Genomic DNA, 18,998 nt, shown 5'->3' on the forward strand with positions numbered 1-18,998 from the left:
TATTTTTTTAGCATTAATTTTTATAATTGAATCTTTATTCATGCTCGTTTATAAATGGATTCTGCTCTCATGTGATGGCACTTCTGTTACCTTATTTAGTCCGTTCTCGGATCATGGGGGGGTGTTGTATAGCTCCTATATATCCTTATATCGTGTTAAGTTAGCATAGGTACATTTGAGATTTAAACGCCATTTTTCCTTTCTTGCAACTTCTGCACACGACCCTTAATTGTTGACTTAGCTTTCAACCTAGTGGTTTGCCGTGGTGTATGTGAGAATAATATGTTATTGCTCTGATATCAGTCTTGTTTAATAAAACATGTCTGCACGGAGAGTGCTGAAGTTTCAGGAGCAACACGATATGGAATTGTTATGAGGTCTGATCTCCACGCCTTCATAGTCATAACACAAGTGCAGCCTTTGCCAACTTGGGCTTGAGGCGGGATTGATATTGCTTTGCACGAGAATTGTTAACACACTTGATGCGGTGCACATGCAGAGAGAGCTGGTGTATGCTGATGTGATTCCTTCATGCTAGGACACTAAGGTATGGGCCCGCCCTAAAACAACCCAAAGAGACCTTCTTAGCTAATAATATAATATATGTGTCAGGGAGGGTGAGATATAAGTGTTGTTAACTCTTATTCATTACAGCATGTTAACATGCTGTCACCATTCGCTTTTTATGTCTTAGTAACTAAGCTGATAATTTTGCTACTGATAATAAGTATACTTGTATTATCAAAGATACTGCGCCTGAGAAGACGGCATTAGTAAATAAACATTTCAAATGCACATGTGTCTTCTTTACTCCATGTTCTGGTTTGTAATGACAATATAACGAAAGAGTGTTCATGAGTCCCACGTACCCTGAGGTACTGTAAGTTCATGTTCTGGTTTGTCTAAACATTGGGTGTTTGATATGTCCAATGAGACACTGTAGCTAGCTCGGTAAGGGGTGAGTTGGTTGCTAAGGTAAGTTTTGGGACATCCTAATTTGCCGAGGTTCCACTCCTCTGTGCACAGTTCTGTGTGAGTACAGAAACCCTGCAACATAAGCATTGGAAAAAGACAACCAATGTTATCCTAGGTGAAATATAAAAATGTGAACACGCAACGAACTGGGATGTCACAAATTGGACAGCATGGCCAAGAAATCTTTTGTGCCAAACACATCTGCAGCGGTCAAACCAGAAAACCTAAGGAAGGTTCTCAGTGCTGACATTAAGTTATTAACTCTAATTAGTTCCAGAAGTATTTGAAGAGAAAATAAGGTGGCAGGTTATCTGTGTCATGTTCCAATGACATCACTTATGTGTTTTATGACTGCAGACTCCTATGTCCATATCATCTTGCTAGGATTCACATAACAATTATCCACCATGTGGTGGATAGTTTTACCATGCATGTTGAGAATATTGAGGCACATTTTACTCTGGAAACATCACATGATCTTAAAGCAACTTGCCACCAGTGGAAATTAAGTTAGAGGAGCTACGTTTGGGAGCCCATCTGAAGCCATTACATGCAAGGCCCAGGCCACAGTGAATCCATTCTCCCCAAACATTATAGAGACACCAGGGGAAGACAGAGGTGGTCAGATTGGACATCTACCACTTTTGGTAGATGTCTCTAGACTGCACCATGAAATGACCCCCTCAAGAGTGTGCACATAATTGGCCAGGAACTATGCACATGTGGCTGACTCCCCAAAGAATGCAGTCAGATAGAATTTGGCATTTGGTTTAGCTAAAACCCTTCAACGTTTGACTTGCACAGTTTTCTGGAGATAGAACATCTTACATGGACCAGTCCTAAACACAGTAGCCAGAGGGAGCTTTATAAGGTTGGTTGGGTTGAGCAAGCAGTCTGATTGTAAACTCAAGCTGCCCACTGAAATGCGGTGAGTAGAAAAAATTACTGGTATTTGCTTAGGTTGTGTTTTCTGAGGTAAGAACTGGAAATGTGCTCCAGTCCTTCAGTGGTCCTTTTGGCAGTACAATTTTAAGTTTTCCACCAGTTCTTGTATCAGTCGTTCTTTCAACGTGTTATAAAATCTTCACCTGGTTCCCCAGACGCCTGTCCACTTTATATGAACATTAACAAGCAAGACACCGTACACACCTGGCTCAATTACATGATTCTTGACAGGTTTGAACCCCAACTCTCACCGATCACTTAGATTTACCCTGGACACATGTCTTTCCCTCAAGGAACACATTGCCAAAAAACAAAGACTGCCTGGTACCAGCACTCACTTCTAAAGAAAGTAAACCTGCTTTTTTCAGAAAGAGACTTCAGAACTGCTGTTCAAGTCCTTGTACTCCTGCATCTGGATGGTGATAATGCCATACTCTATGGCCCTTCTGCCTTCACAATGGCACCCCTGATGGGCATCATACACCCTGCGGGCCTGAAGAAATATGATGACAGCCCCCAAGTCTGATGGAACTCCATTGGCTCCTCCTGCCAGCCCTCACTATCTTCAAAACAAGCTGCATCATTTACAAGGCTATCACAACTAGCACCCCCACTTATCTTTCAGGCAAGCTCACCATCTCTGTTGGTTCTTTGCACATCTGCACATAGGATACTGCCAGACTGCAGACTAAGAAGTATAGCAAAAAAAAAAACAAGACAATAGACCTTTTCAATCCATGAGCAGAGAATCTGGACCCCATATCAATCAAGACTGCTCAAATGAGAATGTATGACAATACAACGCAATCATGTTGATCGCGGTATCTTACAACACGGGCTTTACAACACAAGTCATTTCAACGACTTGCGCTGGAGGGCGCTGGACTTAGGGATAGTACGATTTACTATTCCAACACCACTCTACGTACAATAGGGAAGGTGTTGGAATAGTAAATCGTACTATTCCTTAGCTTACAGTGCCCTCCAGCGCAAGTCGTTGAAACGACTTGCATTGTAAAGGTCGTCTCCCCTCAAATGATGCTCCAACTTAGGAAAGAGCTGAAGACTCACCCCTTTAAGGTGCACCACATCACAATGCATTAAACATGTTCAAATTTGCTTCCTCTTCTAGTATTCCCAACTTTAAGTTTGCTTTTGGCCGTGTACAGTGTTTCGCTGCATTTGGCTATCTTTGCGCTGTGGAAATACCATGTACATGCATAGATCCATACATACATCAAACTAAAGGAAACAGTTATCTTTTCCCACACACAAAAATATTAGTGCCATGAATGCATTCTGCAACTTGTTACATATTCTCACATCTCATTTGATATTATTGTGTTCTGTTCCATGACCATAATATATTATGCTTTCAAATACTACTTCACATTAGTGATTGTCTTCCTCCACCAGGAAGAAAACCTGTCACCAGCAGCTACTGAGCAAAGAATGTTAGGAGAGCTGTGGTCAGAAAGTATGTTTGTCTTACAGTAAGAATAACATCTTTAGGATCTTGTGAGATATTAAAATGCTTAAAATCTCTTTTCAATAAGCCTTCACTACCTCCCTTCCTAGCTGTACTTTGTTTTTGTAATTTTTTACAAAAGTATATCAGCATACATAAGATTTATTTAGTTGAAGTTTCTTTAACTAAAGTGTGAATAATTCTTCTAATATTTGTTAGTGTTTTGGTTTACACACGTTGTGATTCAAGTATTGCCTTTTTCTAATTACTCTAATCGAGAGATGTTCCAAAATCGTTTACTCATTTGAGAATAATATTTAACAATAACTCTCTACAACCATGATATTTTCATAGAGAGGTTAGACATTAACTTTCTTAGTTTGACGGGCAAAGTTATCTGTTAGTCTAAGCTGGAAACATCACTTCTAGCTGCTGCCATGATTATGAAATTCAGAGCCAAGCAGTGAATTTTTAAGTACCAAAAGGCTTTCCTGCTCCATCAGAAAAAAAAAATCCATTGTACAAAATATCTAATGTTGCCTTTTTGGATCGGTGATCATACAACCCTTTTCTTCTCCTATTTAGAAAGTTGAATGTTTTTATTGGTGAGGAAATACTACTAGATCATGATTTTATCTTTGGTAATTCTCTTTAGTGCTTCTGCTGGAATTCAGGCTGCTGCTGTGGCAGCTACGAGCAATCACAGGTAGGTGCACTGCAACAGTAACATTGGATTACTTTCTCCTGATTTGTGCATAAATGCATACTATATTGTGTCTAACATCATGAATAAAAGTGTGAATCAATTTATGAGCTTCAACTTAGTTCAAATAATCAATAACAGACAGAATTTACCGGCTGAACAAAGTGACACGCATTACAGGGAAAAGCTAAAAAAAATGTAAATCAATGAATTGCCATTCTACATCATAGATGATTGTCAGGAGTTAGATTTCTTCTTTATCAAATATTAACTGAAGATCTTTCCTTTTTGATGTGAGTATATGGAGAGTTGACTTAGAATCCCACACAATTTTTCCTATATTAAATGACTACAATACATTTGAAACTCGTCAAAAACACAAACTATAACTCAAAAACTAAGGGGGTAATTACGATGGCGATGAAACCACCACCGGCAGCCTGCATGTGGCGGTTTCACTGCCATCATAATGCACTTCTCCGCCCGCCAAATTACAATGGTGGGCAGTGTGCTGGGAGAAAGGTTTGCCACGGGGTTGCCACAGGCCAATGTTACGATTGCCTGACGGACCCACCCTGCATCAACAATATGGCGGATGGTGCCTGCTAGGCACTGCCACCATATAAATAATGCAGGGTGGGTGAAACCGCCATTCACAGGCTGGCTAGAATTGCATTTGGGGGCCAGTAGCGAGCCCCCTTGTGGGGGTGTGCACTGGACATTTACCTGCACCAGGTGGCAAGCACCACAGGGAAATACAAACAATGCATTTCGGACATTGCAGCGGGTGCTGCTGCCAGCAGCACCTGCCGCAATGTCCATGATACATGATGTGACTGCCATGTGGTTAACAATATTGATGTAAAAATATTGATTTAAAAATAATTAAAACATTAAATAATATATATTAAAAATATAAAATATTAATATTATCTCTAACAAAAGAAATTACATTTAATATACATTGTAACTAAATATTAAAAATAAACTTAATTTAAAATATAAACACACAGACATAATAATGTATTCATATATTTACTTTAAAATAATTTATCAACTAATATCTTTATTTAATTTTTAAATTATATAACAATGAAATATATAAATATATCAATTTCTTAAATAAGAAAAGTATAATGAATTAAAACTTTAAAGTATTTAATCAAAAATAAAACATACATTTTGCATCACAATAAATACAACTGTAGGGAAAATAATGTATATCGGAGAGGCAAACATTAGTATTCCCACTCCAGTGAGTGCAACTGTAGGGAAAATATTGGATAGCGGCGGGGTAAAAATTACAATTCCCACTCCAGTGAGTGCAACAGTAGGGAAAGTATTGCATAGCGGTGGGGTAAAAAATATTATTCCCACTCTGGTGACTGTAACTGTATGGAAAGTGCTGGATAGCGGAGGGATAAAACATTACTATTCCCAATCCAGTGAGTGCAACAGTACGGAAAGTTATGGATAGCAGAAGAATTAAAAATACTAATAACATTTCAAAAATTAAAAATGTATATATTTTTAAAAATAAATAAACTTTATTTTAAAAATACACCATAAAAATAACACATATTATAATGATGGTAAAAGAAATAATAAATACATTTCTAAATAATATTTATTTAAAAGAAACAAATATTCACAAACAAACAAATTATTTAAAACATTATTTATTTATTTATAGTTCCTACACTATAACACCACACCAATAAAAAATACATTTTTATTAACATGTATTTCAATAATTAACATAATTTTTCATAAATTAAAAATATATTATTAAAAAAAGATGATAAACATTTATTGATTACACATTCTTTAACACTATAATATCCACAACACACACCTAAAGTTAATTAGATAATTACAATTAATAATTACTAATTATTTAATTTACATTAAAAACCAAGTCATAATTCATTATTACAAATGTAATTACTTCCCACCATTTACACGTAGAAACACCACAACACAGACCTAAAATTAATTAAACACTTACCATATTTAATTACTAACTAATTATCATACAATTATTAATAAATTAATTTACACATTTAACACAATAACATCACAGTTATACAAATATTAATAAATAAAAGGTATTCAATAAAATATATATAATTAAATTACATTCCACTCTATTCCCCTATAAACCCAGACCCCGTTATGGAACTAATAATGAAAAAAATGCATTTAAAACAAATTAATATTTACTATAAATAATCAAGAAATTGTATATAATTAAATTAACTTCCACCCCTATTCCTCTATAAACCAACATCCCACTACGGAACTAAAAAGGCAAAATTCAAAAAAAAAAAAAGAACTACTAAAATGTTAACACATATAATAAAAATACAAACAATTCTTATACAATAAAAATCACACACATGTAAAATATATACTAAAATACATAATATTAATAACAATTGATATTTTTCAACAACTTTGTTTTTACAAACAATATTTAACACTTCAATATTTTCTAAATTGATATTATTTACCTAAAATCAATATTCTTTACCACAATATTTTTTCTGTCAATATTTCTCACCCTCAATATTTTTACCTCGATATGTTGTCTCTGCACCATTATATATTAATGATCACAGTCTTGATTGAGCATTCCTTATCCATCATTCCTTTTCATATTTGTGGATGGCATGCGTCATTTTTGATGGTGTGCATATTTAACCCAAAATATTGATGGGACAGATTTATGTGGCAAAATATTTTTTGAAATATTGACTGGTAAACCTTGATTTTCTATTCCCGATCTCACATATATGTACCTACACATCTTATATTCATCTGTGCTTCTCTATGTGCACTTACCTTTTGATATATTACCCCTCATTATTCTTCCCTAAATAGTCTTCTCTCTCAATATTATTGGTTTGCATCTTCAGAAGTATAACCCTTTTGGATTACATAATATTAAAACTGTAAATTATTAGAACAGCTAAAAAGAAATTAATATGTTTTCTTTCACTTTATGTTACTTGGTACTCACCAAATAGTAGGAGGATAAAAGATCACTTTCAGCATTTGTGAAATGCTGTTCAATCAGCCTGCTGCTGAATAAATTATAGTATGGTTTACTATAATATTTTGCAAAGTCCTCAAACTACCATTCTCAAAAAAGAGATTCAAGGGGCAAAATCTTCCCACCTAATAACACAAATCAAGAAACAGTGGGTATTTGACAAATTTCAATCTAGTTTTCAAGCATGATGCAAAGTACTGGATGACGCATGTCAGATTCTGGATGATTTTGACACCAGCCACTTACTTTTATTCAACGTCTAAACTGATTCTAACAGAGCTGAGCATTTGATATTGTTTATTAAGTTTCCCATTAATAGGCTTCAAGCCACAGACATTAATAGTTGTTCTCATCTTCAAAATTCTAGTTCACAATTTATGAAAATGCCACAGACTCATCTTTCTTCTGTGCAGGGTTCCTGTGAATCTCTAATCCATCCAAGATTGAGAGCAAAGGTCGTAAACATAGGTTTAAGACACTTAGGAGCTGATTCCAATCTCGCTGGGAGAAGGCTCAATCCGACTCGGATCTAGAGGGCTTTCCGACCGACTCGTGCCCTGGGGCTCTGAGTGTCCGAGTACAATGCGAACAAGCGCTGACGGACACGGGTCACTCAGAGCCCCATTGAAGTCAATGGGAGCCTGTTGTATGACGCGAACATAGGCTCCCATTGACGAAAAAGGTATATTGCGCACATGGGCGCCCCCTGTAGTGGGGACGTGTTTGTGTTATTGTTATTGTTATTGTTAGCTTTGGTTTATATAGCGCCAACTCACCGGCAGGTCTCAAGGCGCTCATGACCGACAGACATAACAACTCTTTAACAGATCTAAGAATCAGTGGCGTGTGCAGATTATTGTGAACCCAGGGCCTCCCTGAATAAAAGTGTTTTTAATGATTTCCTAAAGCATAGGAGGTTGCTTTCTTTGCGAAGGGACTCAGGTAATCTGTTCCAGATTTGGGGAACTAAAACTGAGAAGGATCTCCCACCCTTTGTTGCTAGTTTAAACCGCGGGCAGACCAACAGCTGAGCATCAGATGACCTCAGTCTTCGTTCAGGTTTGTGGATCTCCAATCGTTCCTTAATATAGGTAGGTGCTTGCCCGTAAATTGCCTTATGGGCTGTGCAAAGGCTTTTAAACTCTGCCCTTTGCCTAATCGGAAGCCAATGAAGGCTCCATAGCAGAGGAGAGGCATGGGATCTTCTTGGGAGACTGAAGATGAGTCGTGCAGCATTGTTCAGAACTACCTGCAATCTATTGGTCAGATTTTTCGGTAGACCTAAATAGAGGGCATTCCCGTAGTCCAGCCTCGAAATAATCGTTGCAGAAACTACAGTGCGAAGCATGGATAGGGAAAGAAGGGGAACCAGCTTGCGCAATTGTCTAATTAGACCAGTACAAATCCCCACCACGGAGGAGATCTGGCTGGCCATTGACAGTTGGCTATCAATCTTAATTCCAAGACTTTTCACCTTATCACAAGGTGTTGGGCTGGGACCTAGTTCTTGGGGCCAGTATAGATCACTCCATGGCGAGCTTGTGGTCGAAACCACTAACACCTCAGTCTTTTCAGGATTAATTTTCAACAGGTTTACCGTCATCCAACCGACTACAAATCTGAGGAGATCCTGAGCATACCTCTGTGCAGAGACCGTATTGTCTATGCTGAGCAGCAACTGGGTGTCGTCAGCATAATTAAATACGCGACAGCCCATATTTACCAGGGAGTTGATCAAAGGTTGTGTGTACAAATTAAAAAATACTGGGGACAGAGCGGAGCCCTGTGGGACTCCGCACGTCAACTTACCCACCTCCGATAGACTATCCCCCAGCTGAATCCGCTGTGTCCTACCCAACAGGAAGGATTGAAGCCATTGAAAGGCCCTATCCCGAATCCCGAACTTGGCCAACCTATCCAGGAGCGGGGTGTGGCTGACAGTATCGAACGCCGCTGAAAGATCTAAAAGTATCAGGGCGCTCGGTTTTTTACTGTCAGCCATCCCTCTAAGTTCATCCAGCACCGAAAGCATCACCAATTCGGTGCTGTGATGTGCACGAAATCCTGCCTGGCACTCCTGGAAGAGATGGTGAGACTCCAGGAACGAGGCCAAGGACCTCAGCACATGTTGTTCTAGGATTTTGGACAAGAACCGTAGTTGGGAGATAGGCCTGTAATTTTTCAAGATGGTAGGATCAGCTCCTGGCTTTTTTATCAAAGGCTTCACTCGGGCTTCCTTAAGGCTGGCTGGTACCATCCCTGTTTCCAGTGAGTTGTTCAAGAGGGAGGTAATCTGATCTTCTAAGATGGGGCGTGCCAATCGGAAGACGCTAGGGGGACATGGGTCTGCCGGACAGCCCGATTTAATTTTACTCATAAGTTGTTCAAGACTCCGCGGATCTATTAATGGAAATTGTGACATGATGACTTCAGAAGAGATCTGGACATCCTGGAATATGTTAGATCCAGATACTGTACTCTGCTTAATGTCAGAGAGGATAGTATCTACCTTCTCCAGAAAGTAGTCTTGAAACATATTACAGCTGATTATTGTTTCAGCCTTCTCAGGTTTTTTGCTCAGCTCCGTAAGTATTTTGAATGTTTCTTTCTGGACATTCTCAGCCTGGTTTATCCGATTTTCGTAGTAGTTTGCTTTAGTAGCCAAAGTGAGTTTTTTATATGCGTTAAGCAGATGTTTGTACTGCTTTCGATCCCCTTCATCTTTAGTTTTCCTCCAGCTTCTTTCAGCTTGACGGAGTTTCTTTTTATATTCTCTCAAAGGCGGTGTAAACCATGGTGCCCCCTTTCCTATTCCTTTAACTGGTTGTAACTTCTCCGGTGCGATCGGATCAATCGCTTTCTTTAGGTTACATACTATATCTCTATAGTCTTGGTCAAGATTACCATTAAAGGTCGTTGATTTTACAAGTCCCGAAAGACTGTCCGTTAAAGTTTGTGAATCAACTTTTCTCCATTGACGGACTTTCTTCATTTTAGGGGGAAGTTGTATCAGCCTTGCATCAATAGGGATGTTACAGTAGACCAGATAATTGTCTGACCATATGCAAGGTAAAATGTCCAAAAGAGTCACCTTAGGATCTAAAGCCCAGATGAGGTCAAGGATATGTCCCTTTTTGTGGGTGGGGGCCTTTACCAACTGTTTAAAGCCCAAAGAAGACATAGTGATGTCTAGGTGTCGGGCTCCTGGTTCTTTATGGGCCTTGTCCCAATGTAGATTGAAATCTCCTGTTGCCACGACTTTTTTATATCTTGAGCAGATATTAGATATAATGGGCATAAATGAATCATTGAAGGCTGAGGTAGAGTTTGGTGGTCGGTAAATTGTGAGGATCACCAAACATAAATCATCGAACATGATTTTTACTCCAAGGACGTCGGCCAGGTCCACTGTTTCTGCCAGTAGCTTAACTACTGTAAGTGATTTTTTTATACAGAATTGCTACTCCTCCTCCTCGTGCATTATGTGCACGATTATGCCATAATATGTCATATTCATTCGGAAGGGCAGCTATAATATCTGGCATTGTGTCACCCACACCATACATGCGTGTGCAGGGGGGAGCCTTGGGTACCCCCCTGTGAACGACTCGTAAGACTACAGGTGAAGAGGGGTCCACGCGGACCCCAGAAGTCCGCTTCCCGCAGTGTTTACCTGTCGGAGGCTTCTACTCAATCTTGCTGTCTGATACGTGCATCGTACTGGCTCGGTCGGAAACCGCCTCCATTGCATGGCGCGGTTTGCTTACGGACGAGATGTACAGAGCGGTTTGGACCCGGAAACAATGTGGTCAGCGATTTCACATTTCTCGTATCTTACTTGTTTGCACGTACAGCTGTACGAGTCAGTTAGAAACACGCATATGACTCGTACTTTTTCCGGCCGGATCACGTTCGGAGCCCTTCCAAACAAGAATGGAATCGGCTCCTGAGCATATTTATTGCAGCAATCTTTGGTCATATGTTTCTAAACTACTGCTAGGCCCACACTCTAATTAGTGTTTTAACATTCCCACCTCTGACTTCCTTGAAAGTTGTCTCACAGATCCACAACTGACAGTGAAGACATTAGTTGATGGTACGAGTATACCACCCACATTCCCATGGCTCCTTTGGGTCTGAAGACACTTGAGAGAGCTGAGTAAAGGTAGGGAGCTAGCAGACTATATTTTAGCATTTCTATGCTTTGCTTGGGTCTGAGACGTGAGTGCATTCCATAAAATGCTGCAAAAGACTCGGGAAGTGACACCACACTATGAAAGAAAACATTTCTTTTTCATATCTGTAATAGAATAGCAAGAGATACCCAGATCTAAAAAAGCTAAACACGAAAATTATATGCAACACACCTTTTTCTACTGGAGAAAAAGAAAGATGCCTTGAATTCCTTAACCTCTCCCCTACTGGTACACCAGCATTTTTTTTACACAAAATACATTTTAATTGCAGTAAGACATATAGCCTGAAATGTTTTTAATTAACATAGTTTCATGCATGTGCTGTGAGAATTTCTGTGATTCTTAAACGCTTTTCTGAAAACATATAGACCAATTATTGCTGCAGACATGACCAATTTTTAAAAGCATGCAGCTCAGAAAAAAATTGCCTACACCTGTAATGATATGACTTAAATAGTGACACTTCAAAAGTGACAGATGTTTTACAATTGTGAAATATCACTGTTGATGCATTACAAGCATGGATATCAATGTGTGTTCAATTTCCTATTCAACAGGCTTCATTCTAAAGATACCCATCTGATCAGAACTGTTATGAAGATTCCCTCTACTAGGAGGTAAGACATCTGCATTATTTATCCATATATGTATTAAACCACTTTTTTTCAAATGACTACCTAACCCACATTGGCACTGCTAAGTTCTCCTTATGGTTCTATAGAAAAAGGAAAAAATAAAGCAGACTAGAGTGTCCCTGAGCGAGCTCAATATGTATGGAGAATGGTACAGGGAAAACACCAAGGTAAATAACAACAAAAAAGTCCCCAAACGCAGTTAATTAAAATACGGCATGCTGTCCATGATATAATTGCAATTGTCTAACAGCACCAATGGTTTACATTATTATTATGTAAGAGTATAAAAATACAGTGGGTAGATAATTATTCCCTTTTTAGCATATATGTTTTTCATTATATAAGCATATACAGAAGCAGAAACATATATAAAAATTGCTTAACACAAAATATGCTAAAGAGCACCACCCACATCACTGGGAAAAAATAACATCTTGTACATAAAGCACTTAACAAGACATACAAAGACTTAACACAGTGTCAAAACAAGTAGACACATGTACCATAGACAAGAAATAGTGATAACAAAAACGAAAACACATGGGATAATACTCAATCAAATCATCAATTGTGCATATTTCAAAGGAAAAGCACCTGTGAGCTTTTCGGAAGTGCGTAGGGGATGGAGAATTCCTTCATCAGAGAGCTGTGATTTGATAAATGGCAAGGGCCATCTGTAGAATGTACACTATTTATGATAATGGTGTGCAGGGTACTCAATTCTCAATAGATACAACCAGAGGTCTGCGAGCACAAGGCATAATAAGACACAATTGAATGAATGAATGAATGAATATTGAACATGTAGAGCGCAAACTTAGCCCATGGACATCAAGGCGCTATTTGTGGATCTGAGAGGGCAGACAGAAAGACGTGCTAATACTGAGGTCTGTGAGAAAAGTCAAGTCTTTAAGGCTTTGCAGAAGAGAGAATGAGATACCTGACTAAAGAGCTCTTCCGGGAGTGAGTTCCACAGTCTAGCGGCAACAGTGGAGAGAGCTCTACCTCCCCATTTTACCTTCTTAAACCTTGGTACTGTTAACAGATTCTTATCTGTGGACCGGAGTAGCCTGCTAGGAACATAACAATGGAAAATAGCCTTAATCCTCTCTGGGCCTGAACCATAGTAGGCATCATGAGTAAGGCACAATGCTTCGAAGAGTATCCTACGGTCCAAAGGCAGCCAGTGCAGCAACGTAATGGATGCTGTGACTGAATGAATGTTCGGTAGGTTCATCATCCAGCCTAGCCGCATCATTCGGCACCATCTGCAGACATCGCACTAGGCCTTTGTTAATGCCCAATTAAAGGGCATTACAATAGTCCAATCTGTACATTACCAAGACAATAACATCCTGCTTACATGCATCAAAGAAGAGGAATGGGAAATCTTTCTGAGGATCCAATAATCCCGAAGCATGTGGACACAGTCCTGCTGACCTGCAAATGGAGGGAGAGTAAATTATCCTCTATGACCCCTAGATTTTTCCCATGGGATACCGGGCAGGGACAGACGCCAATCACATCTGGCCACCAGTCACTGGACCAGATCTCCTGTTTACTGATGAAAATCAGGACCTCATTCTTCTCTCCATTCAATTAAAAAAAAAAATCAACCATCCAGGAGGAGACTGCCTGCATGCAGTTCCTGAGTTAAAGGCGGAATCCCCAATACTGTGGGAGATGCACCCCATTGTTTGGGTGTCATCCGCATAGGACAACTCCTCTCACCCATAGTATCATGCCACCTTAGCAAGTGGGGCAACATAGATATTAAAACATGTTGGACTCAAGGTTGAGCCCTATGGAACACTGCACAACAGGGGTTTGGAGGCTAAGTAGAATTGGCCAAATTTCACCATCTGTGCCTGCTCACTAAGAAAGGAAGCAAGAAACCCGAAGGCCGAGCCCCCGATACCTATCTCTCTGAGGTGTTCAACCAGCCTCCGCGGAGACAGGGTATCAAAGGCTGCGGTGAGGTCAAGTAGAACAAGCAAGGTGGTATGCCCTGCGTCTACTTGAGTACGGATATTGTTGAATACGGCTGTCAATGCTGTTTCTGTACTATGGTGGCTTCTAAATCCATGTTGTGAGCCATCAAGTAGATGGTGATCCTTTAGGTAGGCACTGAGGTGAGAGTTCAGGTAGGTTTCCAGAATCTTAGCTGGAGCAGGAAGTAAGGAGATCGGTCGATAATTCTTCAATTCTCCAGGGTCAAGAGAAGGTTTCTTCAAGAGTGGTTTCACCACTGCTGTTTTCCACAAGGTGGGATACTGTCCCTCTGAGATGGCAACATTTAGAACAGCAGTAAGGTGAAGCATAATGATCTCACAGCAAGTTTTTAGCAGCTTGAGGGGGCAGGGATAAAACGGGCAGCCCGATTTGACTTATTCTAGAAGCCGATCAGTCACCTCTAAATACTTGCTAGGGAAAGTAAGAAGCCTGGGAGTCTCTTCCATGAACATGGCTTCACTGGGAAGGGGGATATGTTGAACAAGCGACCCCATGTTGGAGTTGGACACAGAGTAAATGTCTGTAATTTTATTTTGAAAAAAGTCTGATATTTTGTCACACAGCTCCTGGAAAAATTTTGAGGGATCCGTGACATGGGGGGAGGTAAGAGAATTATTAACCTTGAAATATCCCTAGAAGATTTCATTGATTCCGCGATCTTTGAGAAATATAATATCTTTTCCTCCATGATGGCTGCTTTATACTCTATTATGCACTGTTTGTGCAGTTCCCTACCCAAAGGCTCTAAATCTCTGCACCACAAACTCTCTTGTTTACGGCACCCCTGTCTCAACTTTCTAAGGAGCATATTAGCAAGGGCCGCTGATAAATATCACAAAGCACGCTTAGGGCTTGCATATTTATCGCCAGCTATCTCTGGAATTTATGACCCGGTTTGCGCATTATCAGCAACGTGCATAGCTGAGGTGATAAAAATTCCAGAGATAGTGGGAATATTGCCGTTTTCCATGTTGGAAAACGGCGATATCCTTGACGAAAGGGCCTGTGGTCTTAGCCACACAATCCACCCCTCATGATAGTCATGAATTTAACAGATGTTAAATTCCTGCATTAAGTCATACTTAACGCGAATTTATAAATCGATAACCCTCCTTGAAAATATCATGAAGCTGCCTTTGCGATATTATCGGGCAACATCCTTTACAACGCAACTTTTACCACCCAGTGCTTTTACATCGCAAATTTTACAACGCGAACCATTACAACGCATTGCGCTGGGGGCGCTCTAGGATAGGGAATAGATTTAATTTACTATCCAACACCTTCCCTACTATCCACGGGGACTGGAGTTGGAATAGTAAATTAAACTATTCACTATCCAGCACCCCAAAGCACTATGCATTGTGATGGTATGCGTTGTAAAAACTGCGATGTAAAAGCATGCGTGATAAAAGCATGCGTTATAATGTCATACAATCTCAATGCAAGCAGGAGTGACCTGCAGCGACCGCTTGTATTGAGAAATCTCTCCGGGAGGTGGTCTAGCAATTGATTTTCTTGCTCACAAACGCCAACTAAATATTGGTGAGCCACGAACAAGAAAAACACCACCACGCTGTGGTTTGCAGAGTATTTCCAGCACTCCAAAAGTGGAGCACAGACCACTAATACTGTGTAACAAGCCAGCCTAGGAAACAACAGTACAATAGAAAAATTACACTTTTGTTTAATCAAAAGACAGATAAAGTGTGATCCAGGCCGCAATATCCTCTTACCTGGACTACAGGAATGACTAATAGTTAGGGTTGCCGAGATTCCTACTCAATAAGCTGCAGAATACTGTAGCTCGCTTCCTTTTTACACCAAAGAAGCATGATTCATTTTCACTCATTTATGAAAACTCCCAAGGTTCCTGGTCGAGATGCCAGAGAGCTCCAAGACTCTGGGGCCATTTAAACCATGGCAGACTGGTCCCCAGCCTGGCCCACCAGGGTGGCAGAGGGCTCTCAGAGGATCCACCACCAATTTTTAAAGGGCCCACAGGGCAGACGTTTTGATGCTAAAAAAACCATAATGTATAGCTTTTTTCAATACAGCAAATAAATGCACGATGCACAGTCAGGTTTCACCCTGCACGTTTAGGCAATTCAATTTTCTTCCTGCCCGTGCCTACTATGCCTTGCACGGCGGACATGCACATAAAATTATTGATAGCTATTCAGCCCTAAATAGGGTGAAACAACAGTCACAGTGTAGCGCTAGAGGCACTCTTGTTGTCTGACACCCTGTGATGATCTTTGACTACCATCATTTCATTGACTTTGTTGTTTTACTTTATCCTAGCATCAATGTACAACGTCCTGCATATATATGTCTTGTTTCTATTGAAGTTTTTTTCTTGTAATTTTGCAGTCTTACAGTGGGAGCTGTTAGAAAGTAGAACAACCTTGCCAAGAACAGAACGTGTGGGATGTGCATTTTAAAGCATGAGAGAGAGAGAGAGAGAGAGACAGGTGTGGAATGTACTTTTGTGTCTCAAAGTGCAGTATTATCAGCAGTGGTGCACAAATGCGCACTATGTGGTACAATGAGAGATGAAGTATGTGATGGTATAAACAGTGGTTCACAAATGTGCATTATGTTGTACATTTGGCATAATTATGAATTTCTTTCTATTGGATTTGACATGGGCTCATGTCATCCTGAATTCTGACTCTGCCTTGCTTGAGCTTTTCTGCGCACACAGACAGGCTTGCAAGTTGTTTAAGTTAATCACGTTCAAAGATTATTTTTGTGAGAGATTGTTTAATGTACCCTGGAAAGCTTTCGGAAGCTTCGTTAAGATATAGGCTGGAACATGTGAGAATGTAGAGGAAACGTGGAACTGCATCCTGCCGAGGAATGTTTGCCTGGAAGCTGGCCAGTTCGAGTAAGTTTCCTGGTCAGGAGTGGGCTAAGATGCAGTGTTATTGCCACTGTGATGTGTGGTCAGTGGCTTTGATCATTTGAGGGTTTTTTGTGATGTGTGAATGACTCATGGTGCACATCCAAAGTAATCATTTGATATATTTAGTGTATATTTCTTTCTTCTCTCTCACAGGATGTCCTGTATACTTGCTTATGTTTTATCTCATGTTATTTGCTGCTTGTATTTCATATCCATGCATTTAACTGTTGCATTTACCAAGTGTGTTATTATTGCTTGTATCTAAATATGTATACCATGGCCTAGATAAATAAACAGGCACCAGACAGGCTGCCAGCCTTATTAAGATCAAAGATACGAGGAATGGAGAGGGTGAAGGTACACAAAGACTAAGGGGGTCATTAGGGGTCATTAGGTGGGTGTTTAGGATGACGGGCGGACTTTGTCCGCCCGCCATCCTGTCGGTATGCTGGACTGCCCGCCATAAGGGCAGGGGTCCCGGGGGTGGTATTAGGATGTGCCCGCCACAGTGGCGGGCACATCCTGCATGTTAAGCATTGTGGCGGGCGGTGCTCTCAGCACTGCCCGCCCCAATGCTTAAAAAGCACTTTTACATTTGCATAATCAAAGCGGCAGGCACCGCGCGGTGCCTACCGCTTTGATTATGCAAATGCAAGGGGGTACTACAGGTACCCCCCGTGTGCACCCCCTACTCTCCTTCACTCTGGGAGCCCGAAGGGGGCCCCCAGAGTAAAGTCCGCCTGCCTTTCCGTGGCAGCATTGCCGCCATGGAAAGGCATTGAATAATGCCCATGATAATATGACTGGCGGTGTCTGATAGACACCGACTCCATATTATTCCATTTCCGCCCCGGCCGCAAGGCGACCGTGGCGGAAAAGCGGCGGACGGTCTTTCCGTCCACCGAGGTCCCCCCCGCCATACTAATATGGCGGGGGGGAAACGTGAGTGGATGGCGGGCGGAGTCCCCCGCCAGGCTGGCGGTGGCCACTGCCAGCCTATCGGGGGCTATCCGCCCGCCATCATAATGGGCCCCAACCTATTTATATGCTAGGATACATTAACCACTGCTTATGCCAACAACACGTGGCAATGATACTTATGTGCACAGCCTATTGTAACAATGTTTACCTGCACAGGGATCATATTTCATTTTATTAGCACACTAAAAACCAGTATTACAATCATGTATTTCTGATTCTTCTTTCAGGTCCCCCTGGACGAGGAGGAGGAACACCAGAACCACCACTCAAAGCAAAGCAAAATGAAAGTGGAGGCATAAACACTTTATTCAATCTGTAGACTTCTAACCTACTCACCATTTCATAATATTTTTGATAAACAGATACCACCGTTTCAGAGTTGATCACTGGCAGTAAAAAGTGAATGCAGATTATTTTAAACAGTGTTTTACCATGGCATAGGATGTTTGCTAATATATAATACATTGGTATGGTTTCCGTTGCTATTGAGGTAACATCTAGACATGGGTGGGTAAATAGATTGCAATGCAGGTCTCTCCTTCTCCTGTTAAGTCTAAAGTGGTGGAGTCTTCTGAGCCTACTCTTTCCTTAATTTTAGAAGAAATTCAAGCTCTACGTCTCAATACTGACGCTATTGCCTCAGAAGTTAAAAATTTTCGTAAAGATATGGCATCTCTATCAATGAAAATTTCTGATAACTCCATCAAAATTCAAGATAATAAAAACAAAGTGGACGCTTTCACACCTTTAGTGGCTAAAATTCTTCCTATGCATGCTCAGCTCCTGGATTTGGAAAATCGAAATAGACAGTATAACCTTCGCATTTTCAATTTGCCTGAAGAAATTGAGGGTTCTAATTGTCGTCTATATTTGGAATCTTTGCTTCCTGGTCTCTTAAATATCAAGTTTCCTGACAAATTTGAAGTGATTAAAGCTCATAGAATCCCTTCAAATTGTAACCCTCGACATACTAAGCCCAGGCAAATGATTTTCAAAGTTCTGCGTCATCACCACCTTATCTTAATACGTAAAGCTGCGAGAGAAATCCTCTCACTATTGGTGAATGGTAACAACATTTTTATTCACCAAAACTTTGCTACAGAGACTGTTGCTATTCGC

At 40.4% G+C, this 18,998-nt stretch overlaps 1 long non-coding RNA gene across 1 annotated transcript; it reads left to right on the top strand.

The window, feature by feature from the left end:
- Positions 1 to 4,055: 4,055 nt before the first annotated feature.
- LOC144761293 (uncharacterized) lies at positions 4,056 to 18,788 on the top strand. The gene is made up of 3 exons (XR_013595660.1): positions 4,056 to 4,094; positions 11,900 to 11,959; positions 18,107 to 18,788. It is a non-coding gene; the product is annotated as an uncharacterized LOC144761293 (long non-coding RNA).
- The last annotated feature ends 210 nt before the right edge of the window (positions 18,789 to 18,998 follow it).

Source organism: Lissotriton helveticus, chromosome 6 (assembly GCF_964261635.1).
Source record: "Lissotriton helveticus chromosome 6, aLisHel1.1, whole genome shotgun sequence".
Taxonomy (NCBI): Eukaryota; Metazoa; Chordata; class Amphibia; order Caudata; family Salamandridae; genus Lissotriton; species Lissotriton helveticus.